General features: G+C 38.3%; 1 protein-coding gene across 2 annotated transcripts in view; it reads left to right on the forward strand.

The window, feature by feature from the left end:
* The window catches only part of shisal1b (shisa like 1b), a 124,597-nt gene that overhangs the window by 14,012 nt on the left and 90,646 nt on the right, over positions 1-19,939 (forward strand). For both annotated transcript variants that reach the window (XM_041794745.1, XM_041794746.1), the window contains one exon: positions 3,539-3,653. The gene's annotated coding sequence lies outside the window, so the exon portion shown is untranslated. The remainder of the gene's footprint in view (positions 1-3,538; positions 3,654-19,939) is intronic.

Below are 19,939 nucleotides of genomic sequence, written 5' to 3' on the forward strand. Positions count from 1 at the left end.
CACTGTGAGGGCCAGCATGTTAAATGCTCTGAATAAAAGAAACATTTTTCTCTAAATAATTGTATTTTGTACATCTTAATTGCTGATAACAGTTGATATTTGGATTTTTGTAAAACTGATCAAATATTAAGTTTTTTTGAAAGATTTCAATCCATCTTATTTTTAGAGTTACTTAAATAAAGGAAAGAAAGAAAAGATTCCCTAAATACAGTAATATTTTTTTTTTCCTGAGCACTTTTTCTAAATTGAATTGGGCCTCCAGTCGATTATCAGTGGTCTAGGGGTTAGGTAGCATCCCATCTATAGGAGCTGATCCTTCAGGTTTCACCCTGATTTCCCATGCTTTTTACAGCCCTGTCCTCTTTAGGGAAAGGCCACAGACTACAGGAGATTGTAGGTAATTTACATAAACTAGTAATAAAAGTAACATGCAGCCAGCAGCCACTACCTGCATACTAAATGCAGATACAATGTAAGTGAAAAGAGAATAGTTGATTAAAAGTTGATTGTTAGTAAATTTAAAAAAAAAAAATGCATGCAACGATCAATTTGAGACCCCTGTCTGTGTCAGTGTTTGCACAAGACTATCCTAACAATGATCAAACCAAGACTTGAATGTCTTCTTCATCGACCTGTCGATTACTTGCATTCTGATCAATGGTAGATGAGTAAATAGATAAACTGGCTGATTAAACTCTGAAAATATTGATGGTTACAGGTAATGAATCTTCCAAAAACAAGTCAAAAAAGACTAAAGCTCAAGTCTGGTTGTTACAATGCTCTCTGTTAGAGGAGATTTTAAAAATCACACCTAACCTGTAGTTTCTGTTTTGCCTGTTGAAGTGGCAAAAAGAAAAACAAGAAAAACTGCAAAACCTTAAGATTGCTTCTTTTACTCTTCTAAACCTGTCAACCCTGAACTTGAAAATATATTTTTTAAAATCTCAAGCATAATGGATCCACCAAACATTTCAGAAGTCAGAGTTATGATGGAAATTATTAATGATAAGAAGGCACACATTTTGATAAGTCATGTGTAAGCTTATCCGACGCCACCCAAATGTTCCTGACAGCTGCCTGAGAACTTCCATTATGAACAGCAGGGCGCAGGTGTCTGCTGCCTCTCTGATTCACCCTGCTAATAATTTTTCCGACTCGCTGCTATTTCCAGGTTAATTGATGTCTGGAAAGCAAGCTCTTCCAGGCCTCAGAATAGATCCGACTTCTACCCACTCATCTGGCAGAGGAAGCCAAGGTGGCGTCTGTCCAGAAGCTGCTGCCGATGGTAGAACATAAAAATACTGTATTTGGTGCACGTTTATGAGTCAGGAAAGCTGTTTATTTGTGTCACACTGAGAGATCACCAAGGTCCCCTGCAGTGATCAGCAACAGAAAAATATCCAAAAGAGATATTGGGAACAATTTTCTGCAATTCTCTGCAGAAAGAAGCACAACAATTTTAGATGTTTTGAACAAGAAGGAGGCAGAAGTTTCTTCATGCTGTGAAAATGCTTTCAAGACTACATTCGACAGGCCATTGAAGAGGCTGTCTGTCTACATGAGAACTTTCTCTGTGAAAGTGGATGAAAGAGAGTTAGAGGGGCAAAGTTGGCCTGGATAACAAGTGGCTCTCCTGACCCTGCCTGCTGCCACTTCGGGCTCCATTCCCATTATACCATCACCTGCTACTCCCTCACTCCAACCTCAACCTCCACCCCTGTCAGTCTCTGATCCTTCTCTTTTTTTCCAGTCTGCACCCTGAGGGACAATGGTCAAAAATGGAGCACTCAAATTACAGTCTTGTGTGGCTTAAAATAGCCAACAACTGCTAGTGTGTGCTTGAATGTGAGGAGGGAGTGCGGATGGTGGCGTTTTTGCGTCAGCCCCTGCCATGGCAACTGGGGGGCTTTGCTGCCTAGCGTCTCCCCTTCTTCTCCTTCTTCAAACGTTTCTTTTCATTAACATCAAAGAAGACTGTCCACGCCAATATTACTAATTACACTCTGTTTGTGGTGTTATGTAATGATCGGGCATCCTAACATACAGACTGAGGAAGTAAACATGCGTACACGCAGCACACAAGGGACAGCAGACGCAGTGACAAGTATTATGTGCTTGCTTTATTTATTTATTCCTCCCTCTTTGTCTCTCTCCCTGCATAAACAATGGGCGCACTGTCCTTATTTTCTAACCCCTGTCTGCCACATATTACAGACTAGAGCTAATTGAAATTGTGTGTAATTAGAATTCAAAATGAAAGGGGGCTGTTGCTGTAAAAAAAGGCAGAGCAAGACAAACACAATCCATGTATTTTAGAAATCTATGGGAAGAATGAAGTTAAATGGCTTTTACAGTGAAAAGTTGACTTGGTGCTTAATGTGCATCAGCCTGGTTAGACCTGGTGGAGTATAATACATAATTCAAGAGATGGAACCTGAAGGCCGAATTAGATTTGTCCCCTAGTTAACCAAGAAAAAAAGGCTCTCTGAATACAAATTTGTATTCAAGATGTGCAATTTCTGAACTTCACATTTGAAATACTTAATTTGTGGTAGGCACTGAATATTTAGAAAATGCAAAAATTACAAATAAAATTACCGTGTCAGATGGAAATTTTGGAAACCATTGAAAATGTGAAATATGTTCTAGAATTCAAGACACTTGAATTCAACCCCTTCTAACACTATTTCTGCCTTCTTCTATCTTTGACATTATTGTGAGTCTGTGTGTTTATGGCATAAGGCAAAGAGGTTCTAAGTGACAAGTTAAACTCAGTGTAAACCAAAAATCGTTTCAACACACTGCACAATTCAACAACCACTGAGCTTGTGAGACACAGAACCCAGGAAAAAACAATTGCCTCTTTAGGGTTAGGGTTCTTCAGGGAAAAATGAATTCCTTGCCATGTAAAGAATCTTTAAGCCTAATATTTACTCTCCTTGTAACTCTGTCTTAAAGGTTCTTTGCAATCACGTGTGTTGGGTATCAGAAAGTAAGGGACAGCCATTAGGAATTAATGGAAACGGAAGATACAAATATGTGTGCCCCTGGCCTGTCAACAATCCCCTCAAGTACCAGAACCCACCCCCTTCAGAAAATGTGTGCTGTAACAAGCTGTTCTCAGGGCTGAAACAGAGAGGGTTTTAGACTTACAAAAGTCATATACTGGAGTGTTTTTACAGCAACAGACTTAACAGGCATGTTCTGGGTACTTCTGAGACCAATATAAACTTGTCTTAAAAGGGTAAAATATGTCCCCTTTAAGTCAGCATCACTGATGTTACTCTGTTGCTACATCAGAGAAAAATCTATTGATAAGGAGGTGGCATATGGCTGTAATGTCCCTCTCTTGAACTAGCTATGTAAAAGGGGCTTAAGATGAGTTGTGAAAATGAAACAAAGTATGACAGAAAAAAGAAGAATAATGACTCAGTCAGAGGAAATTGCACACTTGAAATGAAACTCAAGTTTCATCATTATTACTAACTTCCAATTTGACTGCTCCACAGTAACTTGTGTTTTTCATTTTTCTTTGTAGGATGGGATTTATTGCAAAAGATATATACCCAACTTGCCCTGTTACAGCCCGTAATGGAAAAAGAGTCCGGCCACAACAGTGTAAATTTCGTGTAGAGCCAGAACAGTGCAGCGAGGTAAGCTCAAGTCAGCACACATCATTGGTACTGCTCAACTTCCTACACATGCTCCACAGACTCCCTGACATTCCTGTCCTTGCGGCTAGAAAAGCATCAGTAAGGCAGACTCTTTGTGTGTGCTCACTCAGACACCTAGCCTGGCCAGCTCCTCCAGGCCTGGTCTCACATCCAGTCTTTTTTTGTCACTTCATTAGAAACCAGGGAGACTACCAACAGCTCAAAGAGACATCTACCTCCACAGATGTGTCTCATGTTATCATCTGGTCGATAATGCTATATGCAGAACGTGTTCTATGAGATTTCAGAGATTTCACCAAGTCTCAAAAAGTGATTAAAAGGATGATAAGAACAGTTTTGGAGGAAAAGGCAAGTCTTGACTTGTGAAATCACATAGCAACAATAATGTTGCCAACTTCAAAAGCCTAATGGAGCACACTTAAGACTCAGTCATTTACTGCAATACAAGAATGGTTTTATCCAGTAGGCAGAATGCTTTTTCATCAAAAACCCTTCCCTTTGTAAATTTCCACCCAGCTGCTTGTTCTCTGTGAAGCTGAAGGCAGCTGTCTGTCTGCCTGTCTCTGTCTGCACACTGTCAACACTCATCTTCCATCAGCCTTTCACTGAACAATCGAACTGCACTCTCTTCCTCTTCCACCATTCATGTGCATCTATGCATGCTCTTCTAGGTGTGCTTCTTTGCAAGACATGAGACATTTGTTGTTGACAAATCTAAACACAGATCAACATATGGTGTTATTTTCTCTAACATATGTTGAGCTTAAAAATAAAATCTATGTCTTGCATGTTTTTGAAGTATAAAGGACAGTAAAATTGATGTTAAAATACTCATTTATTGGAATCCCTGTTGCACTGGAAACAACCACCTCCCCTGGGAGTCGTATTAGAATATTTTCATGATCAAGAAAGCTCAAGCACTTAATAGAATAGTAAAAACTGTTTTTTTTAATCCATAACAATTTTTTGTGGTTGTGTGGTTCATGCCATTCTTGCAATTTACCTAAGGTTCATTAATTTCTTTCAAAATAAAAGCAGGGCTATACCCAAACAGGAAGTCAGTTACCATTAGTTTAGGGAAGTACAAAAATACAAAATGAAAGTTGAAGTTGAAATGCAAAATTGTGGGATTTAAGAATGCAGTCAAACAAGAGAATAATTTTGTTTAATCTAATGAATTAGGGTTTTCTGCATTCAGAGAGGAAACTTAGTAAGGGTGGTTTTTAAGTGAACAGATCAATATTGCCTTTAACATGGATTGTCAGAATACAGACAGGATTTGACACCCATGTTGTGTGTGTGGTTGGGAGTGGTTGGCAATACAAGAACACTGTTTTCCAGTGAGCCTGAGCAGCTAAATTATATATTAACTCCAATTTTGATGTAAATTTCACAAAGATTGCAATGTATTACTCTTTCAGATTTTTTGGATCTAAAAAAACTGCAGTACCATTATGGTCATGCAGCAAAGTTGTACAGAGACTGTGTTTGAACTAAAAAAATCTTTAATAAAGTAGAGACAGCTGTAAAGGCAATGCTTTCTTTTGGGCAGTTATGAACTAGATAGCAAAATTCATTTTTTTTAGATGTAAAAGCTTGCTCAAAATATCTAGTTCTTCATTAAGGGACTTCCTTGGGGTTCTTGGAGACATTTCGCCTCTCCTCCAAAATCTTCTTCTGTTCTACTGGGACTGGGGCCACAGTTGGAATCTATAACCTTTGTTGACAATCCACATGTAAATGAACAGAGAGCCATGAGAATCTCTCATAACCGGGTCACCTGAGAGTCGTTAGCAGTGTCGTTGACCTGGTTTCACCTAAAGTCGTGTCCTTCTGGGCCTCTCCAGGTTTGCCACGCCTGCATGATGTTGGGGCCTGTGGCCCAGTGTGAAAGTGTCGTTTAGATTGCTGTTGAAAGAAATCCAGGACTGATTATACTCTATGTAGGGAATAAGATGTGTCTCAGTCTGCTGCCTCCCTTCAAAGATGGTTCTCCAGCTCGACAACTGTCTCTGAAACCAGCGATCTTCTCTGGCCAATATCCTAACATTGCTGTCCACAAAGGAATGTCCTGCATCCTTCAGATGAGCCTTAAGCTTTTGCAGGAGAGGTGGAACGACTTTAAGAACCTTAAGCAAGTCCAGTTGCCCTCTTTGACAAAAAAATTGTATAAAACCATGATCTGGATGAATGAGAACCTATGCAGACATCTTGCTCAAATATGCAATGTATCTAAATGATCTGGACCTGTAAAATCCTGATAATAAAAAGCTGAAGCAAATAACAGAAGAGCCCATAAGGCATTGTCAGTGTGCATGCAGCGGCCACAGCTCTGCATGCAGTCGACCTCCAAGTGCTCGGTCACAGCCTGTGTCTGGTGTCTGTCTCGTATCATGTTGAGGTAATGTTTTGTGATTCATGACAAATCAAATCGCAATCACCTTGTCTACTTTTTTCCAAGGCCAAAGAGAGGGAAAGGCAGTCTGTCTCGCTCGTCTTCCTCCCTTCATCTGAAGAGACAAATACACACACACAGAAAGACAAAGCACAGACCCTGAGGTGCATTAAGCCGGAGGAATTGACAGATGGATTCAAACAGTGAGAACAGATGAAAGACAAGGCACAATACGTCTGTCTGTGTGTTTGTGTGTGTATACGATCAAAGCTAATCTCACCTATCCTCAAGGCGATGCAAAAAAACCCAGTGTCACCGTTCGCTCAGAAGAGGTTTGGAGTGAGAATATATTGCTATGATTAGATTTGAGGTTTTCTTCAGATCTGTGGGAAACAAAAACACATGAACACAGCTCACCAGATTCAAAATAAGAAAGAGAATATCGAAATGTCTTCCCTAAAACTCTTTCATCCATGTTTCAAAGATGTCGCATAAAAGTCACAGACACCTGCCTGTTACAAAAGCATGGGTCTTGTCTAATTTTGAGACTATCTGCAGCAGCTGTGGTACTGACATGCCATTATCAAGCATCTCCCATATTTATAATTAGTAGAATGATAGATCGGCTGATCTGAAAATTATTATGCAATACACTCTTCACCCTCTTAACCCTGCAGAGTTATCTGAGGACTCCCCACAGGTGAAGACGAGGATTTCAGAGTTCTACTGCATTTGCTCAAATGTTGATAATTTAAATATTGACAGAGCACAAGAGGGAAGAAGGAGATGATTGATATTTGCCCAGACTTTACACAAGGCTTATATCATGTCTCCATTCCTGACATTTCTTGATGGATGACGTATCAAAAGTGCACATGGGGACTATGGGATGAACCACCTGTCTTTCTCCTTGTTAGGGTCTCAGAGTTACCAGATTCTCAGCCTTTATTCAGACTGAAAGCAGAGCCTTAGATTAATATTATGTTACAAGTGTACAAGAGAGATTGAGTGTAGAAATGCTGTGAGCTTTAGATAAAGCTCTATGTGCTTGATTTTTGCAGTTGCATTTCGCTGAATTATGACTGTATTTTAACACCCTGAGACTGCCTTTTCCTGAACAGCCTGTTCCCTGTTCTTTCCTTTGAGCTACTATAATTACATTGTTGATTTCACAAATGATCTTGGAGTTGATGAGTCATTCTCAAAACAGGTTGACAGCTTTGTCTTATGCAGCCAAACCCCTACACACCGGATGGAATAACAGAGGTTTGTATATTAATGAGAGGAATCTAGTTCTTTTACAGCTTGATTTTAGGACAATTTTTTTAGGACACTGTGTGAATGCCCAGGATCCTGGATCCAGTGTTTTACTGGCAATCAGGACAAGCGGAGTAAGCTCAGGTACTTGTTAATTTTTCTGCATTCTGTGGAAGATAAAAGATTGTTTTTGATTGCTTATTAAAGTGTAAGTGAACCCTGGCTCAGAGCTAACTCCGCCCACCCCCGTAATTCAAAAAATGCCCAGAAAGTGAGCAGTTTGGTTCTGAGAGGAGGGAGGAGAAAAGGATGGGGTTTTCCAGTTGAGGCAGTAGTGACAGTGATGTCCCCTTTTCAGAGAAAGACACAGACAGATTCCCACAACACGTCTGCCTCATAGCGATCTTTTAAAGTGAAGGAATTTTTCCCTCTAGAGTCCCCTGATGCAGGCTATAGTGTGGTGGCGGACCGTGGTGGTCCTGAGCACTTCCTTTTCGGGTCGTTTGCTCCAGCAGTGGCGTTACTACAGCCGAGCTCTCAGAGCCGAAGCAGTGCAGGAGAGGATGGGAGTGGTCTCTGAACAGGAAAGTCAGTTAGAGGCGGTAACGCTCTACGATTTATATCGAGTTTGTGACATAGAAACCTACCTTGTCGGTTACGTCACATAAGCCCCACCTTTTCAGAAAAGATTTTTTAAGGCAGATGTCTGTTTGAGCTAATTAAAAGCTGTAAAATCCAGATTTTTATCAGTTTGGTGCAAATTTCAGCTACAACACCAACACTGATGTGTTTTATTATAGTTCACTAAATTACCTCAGTGTACAGATTAAAAAAATGTTAGTGTTCAATGCTTCTTTAACAAGAAAGTGATTAAGAAAAAGATGCATTTAGGGCTTTATTTTGTTTCTTAATGGCACTTATGCATTGCCCTTTGAAAATATATCAGCAGACCATCTTTAGTGTCTAAAAAATGTATCCTACCCTTTAAAAAAATGAAAAAATACCTTAAAGAAAGTTTTGAAAAAAGAAAAAATGTAAGAATTTATTTTTCTGACCCTTAAACCTTATATAATGTGATTCCTCATAGTACAGAGTTTGCATAAAGGCTGATTTCACAACTTTTATTGATTTTAATTGTAAAAAGAGCATGTCTTATATTAAATATTAGTGCTACAATCTGATGCATTGTAGCAACATTAGCCTCAAGCTTATTCAAATATGCAAGTCACTGTTAAAATCACAATACAAAACAAGAACCGATTCTAACACAGTATATATAATATAACTAAAGATATGTTATTCATTATACTGTGTCTTCATGCATCATTCAGTTTCATCCTAAGAAAGCCTGCCCTGCCCTAACATTGGCCTGCCCTGTCTAATATTGTGATGGTTATAACAGAGAATTATTTATTGCTTGAGTTTGTTAAAAAAAAAAAAAAAAAAAAAAAAAAATGTAAGATTGGAAACATTCGGCCCTGAAAATAGTCATTCAGTCAATACAGAGTTGAAAAGTGAAATAAGTTTAGAAAGTTTGTTTAATTTCATGTACTTTGAAGATACTTTGCAGGGTGTTCAAAATCCTCCTCTTAAGGAGGTATATTTTCTCTTTTCTTCTTTACTACTCAAGAAAAGTTGCTCATCAATTTGCAGTTTCAATTTTTAAAACTACGTTCCTTATGAATAAAATCTACTAGATTAAACTCCACGTTAGCTTCTATGGGAGCATATTAACTTTAGCTCGTTGCAAGGGATGACTGAAAGGTGATGAGCTAAATGACTGTGTAAGACTCGATAGTGACCGAAGTAAGACAGCATTATTGAAAAAGACGGGACCGATGAGTGATCAAATTTAGAATAAATAGGACTTTGTGGGGAAAAGAACTGCATCCTTGTTTTGAATAAAACATCAACATAAGTACACAGACCCTGTGCAGTAACACTTTCCTCTCTTTTCTCTGGATCTTTGCTGGCATGTTTCTACACCTTGATTGGAGTCCACCTACGGAAAGTTAAACTGATTAGACATTATGTCTAGAGCTCAGTTAGAGTGACCATAGGGTCACTTCTCTAAAGCCTTTTCCCCCAGTTGCTCAGTTTGGCTGGACAGCCATTTATTGGAAGAGTCCTGGTTGTGCAAAACTTATTCTATTTGAATGTTACGGAGGCCACTGTGCTCTTGGAAACCTTCAGTGCAGCGTAAAGTTTTTTGTAGCCCTCCACAGATCTGTGCAACAGTCTCTGAGCTCTGCAGGCAGTTCCTTTGACCTCATGGCTTGGTTTTTGCTTTCATATGCTGTGAGGCCTTCTATAGAGCAGTGTGCCTTTTCAAATAATTTCCTGTCAACTTAATTTTCCAGAGTGGGACTCTAATCAAGATGTGAAAACATCTTAGCAAAGACTGAGAAAAATGGGAGCAACCAGAGCTGAATTTCAAGTGTTTTGAAAAAGGTCTGATTACTTACTTTACTTTTAATACATATGCAAAAAAAATTAAAAAGTCATTTTCACTTTGTCATGATGGGGTAATGGGTGTAGACTAATGACAAAAATGTTGTTTAACTGTAGCATCAGGCTAGCAAACTACTTGAAGTTTTGTAAAAAATTAAGTCAATCACAGAATTGCCCCATTTTCACATCACCCCACCCACCCAAATAAAAATACTGACTTCCGGTGGCCATATAAGTAATTGACATGGCTGCAGACCAGATTAAAAAAACTTTCTTACAACTAAAATGGTTTTGATGTGTACTTAGTGATAAGATCTTTCAGTCAGAAGGGTTGAAATGAAAATAAATTTCCAGGTGTGTTCATTGTCTACCCACAGACGATGAAATTCTTATGGGAAAATATGCAAATTTGTAAACTCATAAAAAGCCATAAAACTAGTATTTCTTATTCTTTGGCCATGGCAGGATAAAATCAAGATTTTGCATTCATTTTGAAGGTTAGGCCTCAAATTTGATGTTTTTACTCATATTTAGCCAATTTTTTTTATATTTCATATAGTTTCCACTGAGGAACCGCCATGCCTCTGTCACAAACTAGAAAAAAAAGGGATTTGCAGAATTTCTGTCAAACTTCAGGATTACAGGCCACTGTGACCCAAAAAAGGCACATTTGTTGAATTTTGTTCTGATATGGATGGTAAGGACTTCTACTTGCATGTTCATGACAAAATAAGATGGTGTCTGTGTGTGTGTGTGTGTGTACATGTGTATGTAGGTATATTGGGCTGCAAATCTGTATCCCCTCCATTTCTTTACTTTCGTACACGTATACACCTATGCACGCGCACACACACACACAAACACACCACTTTCCCTTTTCAATTCAATTATTTGTTCTGTTGTTTGATATCTGTTGTAATAAACGCTGTTATTTTGCAAGATTTGGTGAGTGGTGTTTGGGGTGATGGAATGAATCAATTTTGTAATTATCTTTTTTTTTTCACATAATTTCACGAAGTTTGCTGCAGAAAAATGGGAAATTACAGGGAAAATCATTTTTTCACTTTGTTTTACATGGGGATCAATAAATGTGTTTATAATGGAAGTCTATGGTACAAACTTTGTAGTGAACAAACCCAAAGTAACTTTTTTGGACAAACTGACATGATGCAAAAAGTACTAATGCACCAAAATCAGTCTATTCACATATTATCATGATTGTTAAGCCGGTGATACTGATAACAGACAAAGTCAAAAGTCAAAGTCAAAAGTCAAAAAAATGTTTTGAATAATGACTTCTAGTGTATTTTTCAAAAAAGCAGTGGTATATGATCAAAAATGGCATCTGAAGGGTTAATTTTTAATGCGATTCATTAAATCATGATATAAATTAATCAAGAACCCCTTCATGAAGAAACTGGGGGAAAAAGTTTGGAAAATATTGATCTTTCATAAAGTTATTACATTTTAAAGGTCAAACTACAAACTTTATAATGAACAAACCGAAAGCAACTCTTTTTGAACAGGGCATAAGGGTTAACAAGGGGTGCAATTACTTTTTCACATAAGGCCAGATAGGTTTGGATTTTTTTCCCCCCTTGAAAAATTAAATAATCATTCACACACTGCATGTTCTATTTACTTGGGCTGTCTTTGTGAAACATAAAAATTGTTTAATGATCCAAAACATTTAAGTGTGATAAATGTGTAAAAAAAAAAGTGAGGAATCAGAAAGGGGCAAATACTTTTTCACAGCACTGTATTTATCATTCTAAAATGGCCAAGTCTGCTTTTTCAAGATAATGAGTAGAAATCAAAAAAATAAAATAGTCTGTTTTGACTTGTTGAACACTCCTTATAGTACAGTAAAGTACACATTCTTCAGAAGATTTAATGTACTTAACCTAAATACATTTTTAATATAGACTCTTTAGGCCTTATTTCTACATTATGACATTATGTGTACCTGCAGGAATATGATAACTTCTTCCCCAAGGCCATGGGCAGAAGGAGCTCATTTAAACCCATAGTGAGTGTGCCAGTTTTACCGGTGAGAATTAACTGAGAATGTAGCATGAATTAGAAGTGCTGTTGCTATGGTTACCTGCAGTTTAATATACCTCATGCAGTGAGTAAGAACAGTGGTTAAACTCGTGACTGAAACTAGGTTAAAGGGTTTCCTGTGACAGTTTTCCTAAACCCCTCCACCCAAACAGAAGCACTTCTTATAGCTCTGACACTATTATTGTGAAGAAAACCTTTGGTCAGCACTTTGGTACAATATATACAGATAATCACCAATAAAACTAAGACAGCATGCATGTCAAAGTATGTCTTACTTGTGAGCTACCTGAAGATTCCTTGAACATTTTCTCCATTTGTCAAACAAAGGTGAGTGATGCAAAGTCATCAATACAGCCCCTCTCTTACAGACCAAAAGATATAAACCTTTTAGAGATGTACAATACAAGCATTCAATATGTGCTTGAAACATATCAAAAAGCTTATTGATCCATGAGGAGTCATTGTGATTTCCATACAGTTTGCTGTATCACTACACAGGCGTCAGTCTATTCAGTTGTATTCATCCCTTGCTGCTCAAAGTGCTTCTTTTAAATCGGAGGATTAAGCACCACTCCAGAGACACATCATTTTTAAAGCCAACTAGGAACACTCAGTGATCCATGGTCTGCAGCTTATTATCAGCTGTTCTGAAAGCTGCTTTGAGATTCCTTAATGCAGCTTTCAAACCGTTTCTGATCATTCTAATCAAAGCATAGCAGGGATGTTTAGATATCAGCTCTGGCATTACCACAACATAAGACTTTATAGTACAGTAAGTTTCCCATAAGAAGCATTTCATTTAAAGGTCACAAAGCCTGTAGATGTACTTAAGATGCTTGTGTTTATAAGACAATCAAATAAGCAAATTCATCATGAAAATTCTTCTATTATAACATGAAATGTACAAGTGCTTATCAGGCATTTAATATCAGCAATGTGATTTTTTTCAACTATTAGAGTATGTGTCCACAGCTACTGTTTTTCCCAGCAGCAATGCCCACAACCTCAGTTTCACAGCACTTCTAATCAGCATCTATTGTGCACAAGTTAACTTCTGCTTCTCTTGCTAGTGTCTGGATGGGCTGTTTTAAGTAACTCTGTGGGCTTAATATTTTCTTTTACTCAATTAAAAATACAGTGCCTATAGAAATACTCATCCTGTTGGATGTTTTACCCTTTTAGTGATTTTTTAAAATCAATCATGGTCAATATAATGTGGCTTTTTTCAGCAGCTGAGAAGTATCCCCATGGCATGGTGCTGCCACCACCATGCCTCACAGTTGGGATGGTGCGATTGTGGTCATGTGCAGTGTTTGATGTCAAATGGGTGTCTTGTCTCATTGGCCAAAAAGCACCATTTGGTCTCATCACACCAAAGATCTTTCTTCCACTCGATCATGGAGTCTCCCACATGCCTTTTGGTGAACTCTAATCCAGACTTAATGAGTTTTCTTTAATATGCCACTCTCCCATAAAGCTTTGACTGGTGAAGAACCTGGACAACAGTTGTTGTATGCATAGTCTCTCCCATCTCAGCTGCTGAAGCTTGTAACTCCTTTGGAGTAGTCATAGGTGTCAGGGGTGTCTAGTCTCCTTCTTGCATGGTCACTCAGTCTGTTAGGACGGCCGAATTACACGTGCAATACCTTTCATGTCTTGATGATGGATTTAACTGAACCCCAGTAGCAGAGAGAAGTGACAATGATGCTGTTCCAAAAGATGAACTGTTTTCATCTTAGAGTGCTGAGAGTGCAGTGTTAAAAAAATAGTTGCTGCTGAGGGTGTTTGAACGCTCAGGACACTGAGCACTAAAACAATGGACTACATTGGCTTTGTATTGAAAACGAGTGCTGCCAGTAACACAAACAGTAGCTGTTAATGCAAGCCTTTAACATGCTTTTAGCAGTTCAGTGATTTTACACGAGAACAATACCTCATTGAGATTAATCAACTTTTTTCTGTGCCCTCATCTGAAATGTTTTACATGTTGCAATCCAACTTTGACAAAGCCCCTAGTGCATATTTCATCCTTAGAGTGTGTTGCATAAATTAAAGATTGAAACCTTTACCTTTACCTTCCTCACTAAAGTCAGAATAGTGTGAAACTTCAACTTGGTGCAGTGAAAAATTGATAAAATGGATTGTACTTCAGTGCTAAACTGCTACTGACAGACAGAGAAAGGTAAAGGAAAAAAGCAGAAGATATTCCTGGACAGGTTAAGTCTCCATGGTAGTTAAAGGTCGATTCTCACAAGGCACTGTTACTGAATGCAAAATACCATTAGAGCAGAGCTCCATGTTACGCACAAGACGAGACCTTTAATTCAGGATTACCTAAAAAGTATTCTTTAAAATTCCAGGTTAAGCATAAAAAACCACAATGAGACATAACTTTTATTAGAAGGTGAAAGCTAAAGAGAGAAAATCAATGGCTGGATTTGAATGAGTGTCCTTGAAGGTTATTCAGTCCTTAAAACACACTTTAAAGTAAAATAAATGATGATGAATTAATAAAAAGACCTCAGCTAAATTAGGTCTGTTGGTCCAGCTTTAAACTCAGCTAACTTATTTGTATTATTATAGCCAAAATATGGGTTGTAAAAATCAGCAAAAATTTTTCATACCTGCTGATACTGAAAATTCACTTTATGAGCTAATATCTGCTAAAATCATACCGATAATATCATATACCCCTGGTTTCAAAGTATAAAAAATACATGCTCATGATGCTGTTTATTTTATTTTTAAAGATTCACTTCAGGCTTTTTATGCTACTATTAGAGAGACAGCACAGTAGATATTTTAGGAAATTGGGGAGAGAAGGGAAAGTCATGGGAAGAGAGCCTTAATAGGATACCCCCTATGGAGTTTAGACTTTTGAAAGCTGAAACTAAACTAAAATGAGGTGGCTGGGGTGGAGGAGGAATATTATACCTGCTTATAGAGCCTTTCATTGTATTAAGTATCACGCAAGACAAGATCCTGAAGTAAAGCAGTGAAGCATTAGCTAAATAATAGCGTAATGCTATGCTGTACCTCTTCTTTGTTCTTCAGACAGTACATACCCTTGGAAAAGGCAGCCAAAAAGCTTCTGCTGTTTACCCAGTGGGAGAGATATGGACAAGGTATATGATAAAATATTCATTATTGAAGTTTCATCACTATGTCTTTGCATTTCCTACTTTAGGTTCAGAACATGAGCAGCCTTTATAAAGTCTGAAGGATGCTTCAGTGCCATCATCCACATTCAGGTCAGGGGTCAGTTCAGCAGTCATGAGGAGTGTGCTCCCAAGAGCCCTACTCACATCCTCAGGATTCTTGATTTACTGCAGCCAGGAATGGGTCCTTGAATGGGACTGAATGGCTGTCTGAGTAACGACCTTGTGCAATCACATCAGGTGGCTCTTCTGGTGATTGAGCATTAATGCGCTGATCATGGTTCCTCTTCTAATCAGCAGCAACTTCAGAGACAACAACTTTACCGCTGAGGTTGCCAAAATGAAAGAAACCACCTGTTTAAAAATGATATAGACCGTTATTTAGAAGACTGATGAGCATCAAAAAGGACCAAAGCTTCAGATCTCCAGTCTTGATTTTAAGCAAAATCTGCGATGAGATAGAGAGAGGAAGCAAGGGAGCACACTGCCATATGTGCTTCAGTGTAAATGCTTAGCTGTGATTAGATAATAACTGTAAAATATAACAAATATGAGCACTCATTGCTTTACGAATTAAACATAAATTCAGCACAAACTACCTAGAGTGAGTGTTCTGAGTGTAAGAGCTCACAGTGTGAGGAGCTCTGGGACAGGGTCGTGTTTTATAAGTTATTGTTATCCATTAAACTGTCCAGGAAGGAGCGCAGTGTGGTGGCTGTGTTGTAGTTACAGAGGAAGTTAGAGAGATTTGGTCCCCACAGCAACCATGTTCATATCCCTGAGCTATTACTTACTCTCTCATTTTATGTTCCTCTGGATAAGTATGTCTCTAAAAGCCTCACATGTAAACATTGTATGAATAGCACTTTGCAGAGCTGACGGTGTCTGAGAGACCTCGGTGGAGGATTGCAGAGCCTCAGCAGACGTGATATTTGTGTCAGTGAACTGAAGAGGATCTTAATATTGCAAACAGATGAAAGTTACATTTATGAAAAATGATAAAAGTTCAAAAGATATGAGATGGGGTAGGAGTGAAGAGGATTGAGCTCAATTTGTGCATCCCTTTGTTTGAAGTTTCCTGAGGGATTTGTGGATTGTTGTAAAACTTTATTTTTTAACCTGTACCTTAAATGTAAGTGCAGCCTGAATATTTTAGGAATGATCACATTTTATTATTGCATTATAGATAGTTATGGTACAACTTGAAGCTAAATTATTAACAAAACAGTTTCTTCACAGAATTTAAAGTTGATCTTCAAAAGGGAATGGTCAAATATTTTTCTTTTATATCTTAAAACTGAAACAGAAAATATCAGTTTGGCTGCCATTGTTACTTGTCGTCACTGAGCCACTGGTGCAGATAACAAGAGAAAATCTGTTGTTCTTGTCTTAAAGTTGCTCTGTCAGTTGTCGTGCAAATGGATTCAGACATTTATGGCCACAAACCACTATAGCTTTTGACTTTCTGTACTGAGGAACATGCTTGCCAGTAAGCGCACTAAGATGTTTTTGTAAACTCTAAGGTAAATCAAAGCTAGACAGGGAATTTTTCAGAGAACTTCATTAAAACATTTCAAAGACTAAAATGAAGGTTATTTTGATGCAGAGTTGAGTCTAAGTGGGGGATCTGAAAAGCACCGAGGCTCAGAGCTGATAAACAGAAACTGGAGATCAGATATTTAAAGGTTGGTGAAGCCTAATTGGATTTTCTTAGAAATGGATGAAAATATTCCTGTCTGGAGGCCGTTTTCTGTATTGAACCTCTACTCTTTTAGAAGCTTTTTCAGACAAGAAGTATGCAACAATGCTAACCCTTATCCATGCACAGAGTTTTCTGGAATGCATTTTGTGTAAATTCTGCCACCTTTATGCTCTCAATCAAAACAATAAGAAAAGATGATGAGTTGTGACAAACCTCTGATGCTTTTTGCAGTGAGGACTCTGTTCTGTAAAAACTGCACTAACAAAGTTTATGTATCAGACAGGAGACCACCGTTTTTGTTTTGAGGATGAATGTCACATAATAAGGGAAAAAAGATGATAAAAGTGTCCCTCCTGGTTTGTGACGAAAGCTCTGGGATCATTTGCAGCATGAACCAGGAAGGCCACTTCAACAGCTTTTTTCCTCATTGCTTGAGATTCATCCATCGAACAATAACTGTGGCTTAGTGTTTGGTAAATTCACATTATGGAGTATAGTTAGAGCAGTGCACCCCTTCTCTAGTGGGGCTACAACATTAAGGAGATTGGGGGGCATGAACGCCTTAAATGGGGGTGGGATGGAGTGACAAAACAGGTAGCCAATGGCAGAAAACAGTCACGGTCCATCACAAGAAAACAGCGCAAAACACAAGTGAGATGTAGCACCTGAACGGCAGCTTTCATTATTTATCAGACTTTGACTAACATCATGTGTTTTCATGACAACATTAAACATGTCATGTCTAGGCAGCTCTATATGTTGGCATAATGTACACTGCCCATTAAAGATTGAGAAAAAATTATCTGGCTTTAAAAACTGTTAGATATATTTGAAGTACATATATACGTATTTGCAACTAAATATAAATAATAATAAAAGTACTACTACTAATAATAATACTACTACTACCTATAATAATACTTATACTACTACTAGTACTACTACTACTACTACTACTAATAATAATAATAATAATAATAATGATAATATATAAATATAATATAGAAGTCCATAAGTTAGGTTTATCCATTACAACCACTTAGAGTTGAAAACTCTAAAAAAAACTTTCAAAGGAAGTGATGTCACCTTATCTAGTGATGCACTGAGGTGACTTTTAAAAAAATTCAGCTTCAACTTTTTGTCTCAAAAAGGACCTTAATGTCTTTGATTGACCAATCCATCCACCCTGAATGCTGCCTTCTGACTTTTCTTCTTTGCTCTTCTCCCACCACAATACCGCAGTTAATATCAGTCACTGCCTCACTGTAAATGCAGCTTACTCAACCGCTATAGATTATAATGGGCTTCCTTTCTTCCACCTAATGGCATGGGCCAATGACTCCAAATTCAACCGGAGAAACATGAATAAAACAGTCACGAGGCATAAATGTGCCTTACAATACTCCTACAGCAACACTTGCTGCTTTATTCAGCACTTAAGCCTGCTTGTGTGTTGTAAGAATCTGATCGAGAAGGTAAATACATGTTTTTTTTCCCTCTAAAGGAGCGCGTGGGGTCACTCAGTCAGAGAGCTGTGAATCACTGCCTGAGACACGAGGATCCAGACTTCCAGGTGTGTTAGATTTGACTCGGGCAGACAAAACAATAGCCTCCCTCCTCAGAGATTTGCAGCTCTGTGTCACTGTTTAACATTTTTGCGTTAATGCCAGCACTAGTTGTAATTCAACCTGCTGTCTTTGATGGTCTCTCGCACGTTACTGCTCTGACTTTGATTTGTAGCAGCACATTGCTGAAGCTGTCAGTGGAGTTGGCATGATGCAAAAGCCTGAGCTGTAAAAGGTTTACTAGAGGTGATGCAGAAAGTTCTTAAAATACTACTCAAAATCTGTTAAAGATCTGCACCTGAATAGATAGAGGTTCACGTTCTCTCTTGAGGTATTAAAGGAGTAAATTAAAAAAGCACATTAAGTCATACAGGTGCTTCATTAAAAGATTTGAAGGCAACACATGACTGCTTTTCCTAATTAATCTTTGCTTTAATACAGGACAGTTCATGCTGCCTTAGAGAGGTTTCTGTTCTTTCTCTGTAACGGCAGTGTTTAGTGGTGGTCATTACAAGAAGAAAATACAAAAATATCAAAATAATATTGTGTCTTTAAAAGTATTAACCCCCTTGGATGTGTTACCACTTTATTGATTTTATAAATCTATTATAGCCAATATAGTCTTGCTTTTTTGCAAAATAAACTTTTAATGTCTAAGTGAAAACCAGTTTCTACAAAGAAATGTCAATTAAACAAAAACATCAAAAGGTAAATAAGTGACTGCATAAATATTCATCCCCATTAAAGTGAAAAACCAAATTCAGCAGAGGTCTAGCTCTGCAAAGTGCAAGGAGACTAGTGAGAGAGGCCACCAGGACACCTCTGACTACTCTGAAGGAGTTACATGCTTCAGCAGCTGAGATGGGAGAGACTCTACGCACAACAACTGTTGCCTAGGTTCTTCACAAAGCTTTATGGGAGAGCGGCAAAGAGAAAACTCATATTAAATCCCAACTAGGGTTCACCAAAAAGCATGTGGGTGACTCCATGATCAAGTGGGATTTGTTCTTTGGTCTGTGTGTAAAGTCTCAGTTTCCAGTGGGAATTAGAAATAGCATGAAAATGAGAAGGATGAATGGAGTTTTTAAAATGTGCTCTCTGAAAATTTCCATTATTAGGCAGCCAAAACACAGTTGACGAGTAAACAAACAGCCAGAATGAAACAAAAGGCTACCATTCTCTTTTCAGATTGAGTGCTGTCATGTAAATGTGGCCTAAGTTAAAAGGCCCTGATTTACATTCTTGCTGTTCATGAGTCACTGCGTTTTTACAACCTGCTGTCCTGAAGCACCCTTATTGTTTTATCAGTGCTGTAAAGAAGAAACTCCTCTTCACAGCCGGGGACTCTAGAGCGGCGATAGATTGATCCTAGTGCAGAGAATCCCTGCGTTGCTCTCTCAGTAATTACACAGGACAGAATCGACAGTGAAGGCATCAATCACTGCAGACGACACGGCGGAAAATCTTTTAAACTTTGCACAGAAAACATCATCTCGGGGGAATTGTTGTAATAATGCATCATGTTTATTTACAAACACAAAAGTAATTCCAGCACTTTATGACCGCAATAAAACCGCACCACCGGCCGTGACGGTGACCGTGACCATGACGAGGGAAGCTTTGTATTTTTCCCCAGTGAATGCTTCAACACTGGGAGGGTTCCAGATATTCAC

Source organism: Cheilinus undulatus, linkage group 9 (genome assembly GCF_018320785.1).
Source record: "Cheilinus undulatus linkage group 9, ASM1832078v1, whole genome shotgun sequence".
In the NCBI taxonomy this organism is placed as follows: Eukaryota; Metazoa; Chordata; class Actinopteri; order Labriformes; family Labridae; genus Cheilinus; species Cheilinus undulatus.